Here is a 5,944-nt window from a genome sequence, read left to right on the forward strand (position 1 = left end):
ATCTATAAGAAGCAGATTTATACCACAATTATATAGTTCAGATAGAACTATGGGATTTGTTTCAGAAATTGCTAGTGATGTCAAGAACATAAGTTTATAAGTATATAAAGATTACTTCTTGGGGCTGTCAAAGTGTCACTGTGATTAGAGGTATAACACAACTTGAGTATAAAATATCAATATTTAATTTGAGGGCCTTCAGTAAATAGGGACCTATAGACAAATAAAAATTTTCTTCCATTGTGTATATGTACCATAGTTTCTTTAGCCATTCATCTGTTGAAGGGCATCTTGGTTGTTTCCAGAGCCTGGCTATTGTGAATAGGCTGCAATAAATATAAGTGTGAGGAAGGGGTTTTTGTATTGTATTCTTGTGTTCTTAGAATATATCCTTAGGAGTGGAATAGCTGGGTCGAATGGGAGCTCACTTTCCAGATTTTGAAGGAATCTCCATATCGCTTTCCATAGAGGTTGGACTAGACGGCATTCCCACCAGCAGTTGATAAGAGTTCCTTTCTCTCCACAGCCCCAACAGCACTGATTGTTCTCATTCTTTGTGATGTGCACCTATCTCCGTGGTGTAAGGTGGTATCTCATTGTTGTTTTGATTTGCATCTCCCTGATGATTAGTGACGAGGAGCATTTTGTCCATTTGTATTTCTTTTTTTTTTTTATCAAAGTGTCTATTCATTTCTTCTCCCCATTTTTGATGGGATTAAGTGGAATATTATGCAGCCACCAGGAGAGATAAAGTCATGAAATTTTCTTATACATGGATGTACATGGAATCTATCATGCTGAGTGAAATAAGTCAGAGGGAGAGAGAGAGATGCAGAATGGTCTCACTCATCTATGGGTTTTAAGAAAAATAAAAGTCATTTTTGCAACAATTCTCAGAGACAATGAGAGGAGGGCTTGGAACTTCCAGCTCATTTCATGAAGCTCACCACAAAGAGTGGTGAGTGCAGTTATAGAAATAACTACACAGAGAACTAACATAAGCATGTGAATGAATGAGGGAACTGAAAAGCCTGTCGAGAGTACAGGTGGGGGTGGGATGGGATGGAGGGAGATTTGGGACATTGGTGGTGGGAATGTTGCACTGGTGATGGGGGTGTTCTTTACATGACCGAACCCTAATCACAATCATATATATAATCAAGATGTTTAAATAAAGAAAAAAAATTAAAAAAAGTTAACCTCAAAAAAAAGGTATCTCAATCACATTGCTTTAATTAAAAATAACTTTAACCATCTCTTCAAATTTGTCAGTTATGTTTGTTTCATGCAAATTAATAAAATTAGCCCTTCCTCTGTTAAAAAATTTTCTTCCCCACTTCCATAATAAGATTATTATTTCTATTTTCACCGAGAAATGTATCCCAAAATTACTATCATTTCTATTCTAGAGGTAAGGAAACAGAAAAAAAAATTTAAACAATAAATTCAGCTGTTAGAAATTTAACAATTGCTCAGGTAAACACAATTTAAAATGGCAGTATTTCCTTCAGTTTGGAAGTTTGTTTAATTCAATTTTGGGTATTTTTGAATAGAAAAAAGGTAAAAGAATTGAATGGTAGAAGAAAATTTACATAGGATTCATATGGTACACAAACCAAGTCTGGAAAATTCTAAAAAACTATGATGGCAGACAATATAAATGCCTATCAACTTATTAAGAAACTATCACTTATTTTTTCATTATGAGAAATGAACATACTTTCACAATAAAATTAAAATAAAATATAAATAAAAAACTATCATAATTTATAAGTCTAGAAACCTGCTATGTCAATGAGGAGTCTACTCCATTAAGTATCATCTAGCAGGTCTTGAACATCCAGGTTCCTTTCCTAAAAGCAATCTAAAATCATAAGCATTATGGTATAATGGTGTACTACTTGAAATTGAAAACAAATTACAATGGCATACTCAATTAATGAGCTCTTTAGCCAAAGTTTTTGGCACGCAGTTGCATATTCCATTGTTATATGTGGATATAAACATAATTTCTCTATCTTCATTAAAGGGGAGATTTATTAGGTCCATCAGATGAATTTTATAAATGTTCCTGACACTGATAACTGATAACCACATGGAATTTTCATCAAAAGGCCTGCTGTGAAAGCTTTACTCCTGAGTGGAGAGTTGAGAAATTTCCAAAGAGTTAATTCTGAAGTACATGTCATGCTACTGACATTATATTCCCTTCTTATTATTCAGCCTAAATGTTATTTACCCCTTGTATATTTACAGGCCAAATTATGCCTCAAACAAATTTTTTGCCCTTAAAATTGTCAAGTGTCAACCAAAGCAATTTTATTTTCTCTGTCAACCCTATTTACATCAAAAAGCCTGGTCAGAAACTTAGCTTTGTGTCAATTGAAACTTCTTGCCAGGTACAAAATTTACATTTCTGTGGCCTGGGTCTTTTACTCAAAGGCAACTTTTCTTGCCAAGTCTGGTAGTTCCTGTTACACAGGTTTAGAATCCTAAGACCAGTTAGATGGTCTCCCCTTTTTTGATATATTAACTTTCTCCCTTCTAACTCAGGACTTCTCAAATAGATCCTTTTCACCTGAGTTGCCTAGTCAATTAGATTATTATGTATATCCAACAGGCCTTCTGCTAATGTTTCTCTTTTTCTAAAACTCTTGCCCTTTGTCAACGTGGAAATTCCTTTTATACCTAAGACTGTCATTCTCCTTAAAAAAAACTCCTAGCTTGAAGCACACTTGCCAGAATTTGTTTTCCTGTATATTTACTGTGGTCTCATTTCTTCATATTATTTCGCTGCCAGTTTGTGCATTCCCACTTCCCTGAAGCAGGATTCATTGAAATCCTCTGGCACTGTTGGACTGAAGCCGCCAGCAGCAAAACATTATATTATATTAGCTGGAATATTCAAGTATAAAATGAGATTAGAATTTTCATCAGGGCATTATTTGGTGAGCATTGTCATCTGAGTCTAATATAGAATAGCACTGCAATGTGGAACTGGGTGATCAACTTATATCTCCAAGTACCACTGTAGACAAAAAGATCAAGAGGAGTTATAGACATAGTAAAAATAAGACATTAAAATTTCTTATAACAAAAGACTGTAGTCGGAGTCAATGGCTTCCAAAAGCATTCTGCACCTATTTCTATGGATAAAAGCATTACAATATTATTATAGACTTTTATAAAGGGCAGTTGATTGGACACTTGATCAATCTAAACAACTGTATTTGTTTTTAATGGGAGAGTTTATTTAGTCCATTGACATTTAAGGAAACTATTGACAGAAAGGACTGTTGTGCCATTAGATTGTGTAGCGTTGCTGTTGTTACAATTGGGGATTGGTTTGTGTAATTGCTCTTTGAGTAATTCACTTAGGGTTCATTTGGTTAGCTCAAATATTGTGAGTTCATTTTTGTCTGGGAATATTTATAACCATACCTCCTATGGAAATGAGAGTTTTGCTATGAAGTGGACTCTAGGTTGAAAGTTTCTACCATTCAATAGTTTGAATATGTCATGCCACTATTTTTTCCCAGATTATTTAAAGTGGAAGATCTTGTTTGATTCTTATGCCTTTTTCCTTTATAATTGAGATTTTACTTCTCCTTTACTGCTCTTTAAGTGTCTATCTCTTTATTTTTGACATTTGGATTACTATAAATCTTGGTGTTATTCTGTTAGGGTCTATTTTGTTTTCACTCTTTTGCTTCTTGGATTTATACATCAGCCCCTTTTCAGAGAGTGGGAAAGTTCACTGCTATTATCCTTCTCACTATGTGTTCCTTCATTCCCTTACCCTTTTTCTTCCCCTTCTGATATTCTTATAATTTGTAGATTATATATCTTGTTTTGTTCATTAAGTACATTACATTTTCTTCCAAAGTTTTATCTCTCCTTTCTTTTTTTTTTTTTTTGACTTTTTTTTTTATCACTGCTGGCTTGTAATTTGTTCAAATTCATATATGCAATTTTCTACCTGTGTAATTGTACTATTATGCTTCACTAACATGAGTTTTAGTTCCTTCAGTTCCATTTGTATGGATTATCTTGTCTTTTGAGGGAGTTCTTCTTAGAGTTAGTTTAATTGTTTATCTATCAGGGGTCCTCAAACTTTTTAAACAGGGGCCAGTTCACTGTCCCTCAGACCATTGGAGGGTCTGACTATAGTAAAAACAAAACTTATGAACGAATTCTTATGCACACTGCATATATCTTATTTTGCAATGAAGAAACAAAACAGATACAAATACAACATGTGGCCTGCGGGCCATAGTTTGAGGACCACTGAATGGACTTCTTAATTTCATAGGCTTGTGTGCTCGCTTTGGCAGCACATATACTAAAATTGGAATGATACAGAGAAGATTAGCATGGCCCCTGCACAAGAATGACACAAATTTTGTAGGCTAGTGACTCCTTGATTTTCATTGGTAAACTATTAAGTTTTGATTTTAGGTCCTCTCTATAAAGTTCAGGTGTTTTGGAGTACTTGGAGATTTGCCAGGATTTTCTCCATATCCCCTACAGTAGAAGTCTTCTTTAGCTTCCCCATTGATCTTTGCATTTAGCGCCTTGGAGTGCTGGAGTATCACGGTGTTTAAGAAAGTGATCTATTGAATTGTTTGTATGAATGTGGCTCAAAGTATATCTTCTTAGAGGTTATTTTTCTAAACTAGCAAGGTTGTCTAAATATGATTAAAAATACTGCATGCTAGTTTATTGATTTTTCAGCTGGTCTTTGAGCTCTAAATTTTCTAAGAGAAAGAAATGATAGATCCTATCTGCCATGGAGTCTATGATATAAATTGAAATGACTTAGTGCATCCTTGTGATTTGGAAAAAGGAGGACTAATGGAAAGGAGGGTTAGTAATGGCACTGGAACTCAGAAGGAGGCTGAAGAAAGTCTGGAAAGGATGTCCCTTTCTTGTTTGGTGAAGGGTATTAGGATAGGAATGTCCCTGTATCTGCCCTGACACAGGCCTGACTGTCCCCAGGAAACTAGGAATCAGCAATGGTGCTGGAACCTGGAAGGAGACTGAGAAAAGAAAAGACAGCCCTGTTTGTTTTCATGGAAGGGATTAAGATGTAGGCTTCCTATTCCCTCCCCAACACAAACCTAGATGGCCCCAAAACACAGATGAATAGTGGAACCCAGAAGGAGACTGAATGAGGCTACAAAGGAGGACCAGTTTACACTTGCTGGAGGAGATTAGGATATTATTGTCTCATTCTTACTATTTTGATGATTTTTTCACCTGGTTTTAGTTGTGATTGTTGTCCTTCATATTGATGTTGTTGTTGATGATGATGATGTTGATAATATTGTGATATGCAGTTGCACACTTGCCTGGCTTGGTGCTGCTACATTTTTAGCTACACAGTTTGTGGTAAGTTTAAATTTCAGGTGTGGTGTTCACGTACATTCTTAGTAGTCATCTATCTATCTATCATCTATCTATCTATCTATCTATCTATCTATCTATCTATCTATCTATCTATCTATCTATCTGTCTGTCTGTCTATCTATCTAGGTTGTATATCTAGTAGATATGTAGTATTAAATAAATTAATATAAGTCCTGGATGTTTCTGGATGATGGTGAATTCTTTCTCGGCTGGGCCAGGCACCTGCATCCCCTTCCAGCCAGTGGGTCTGCAGGTTCAGGTTAGTGGCGAGGAAATGATTCACAGCAGTCAGATTTCAGGAGGCATGACACTTTATTACAGGCCCTCGCCACCATGTGTGGCTACCAAGATAACCTTTTAAGCAGCCTCTCCGCAACTGCCCTGCATATAAAACCTGTCTTTTATCCTTCCATGATGCTTCCTCTCCTGATGTTTCTTGCTGAATTCCCTTACATACCTCAGGCAACCTCTTTGTTACCTTCTATAGACCCCTCACTGGTCTTACCATCATACCATCTTACATATATATATACAG

General features: G+C 35.7%; 1 non-coding gene across 1 annotated transcript; it reads left to right on the forward strand.

The window, feature by feature from the left end:
- The first annotated feature begins 4,318 nt into the window (after positions 1-4,318).
- On the forward strand, positions 4,319-4,428 carry LOC126010705 (U6 spliceosomal RNA). Its single transcript, XR_007496718.1, has one exon. It is a non-coding gene; the product is annotated as a U6 spliceosomal RNA (small nuclear RNA).
- The last annotated feature ends 1,516 nt before the right edge of the window (positions 4,429-5,944 follow it).

The sequence above is a fragment of the Suncus etruscus genome, chromosome 5, assembly GCF_024139225.1.
Source record: "Suncus etruscus isolate mSunEtr1 chromosome 5, mSunEtr1.pri.cur, whole genome shotgun sequence".
NCBI lineage: Eukaryota > Metazoa > Chordata > Mammalia > Eulipotyphla > Soricidae > Suncus > Suncus etruscus.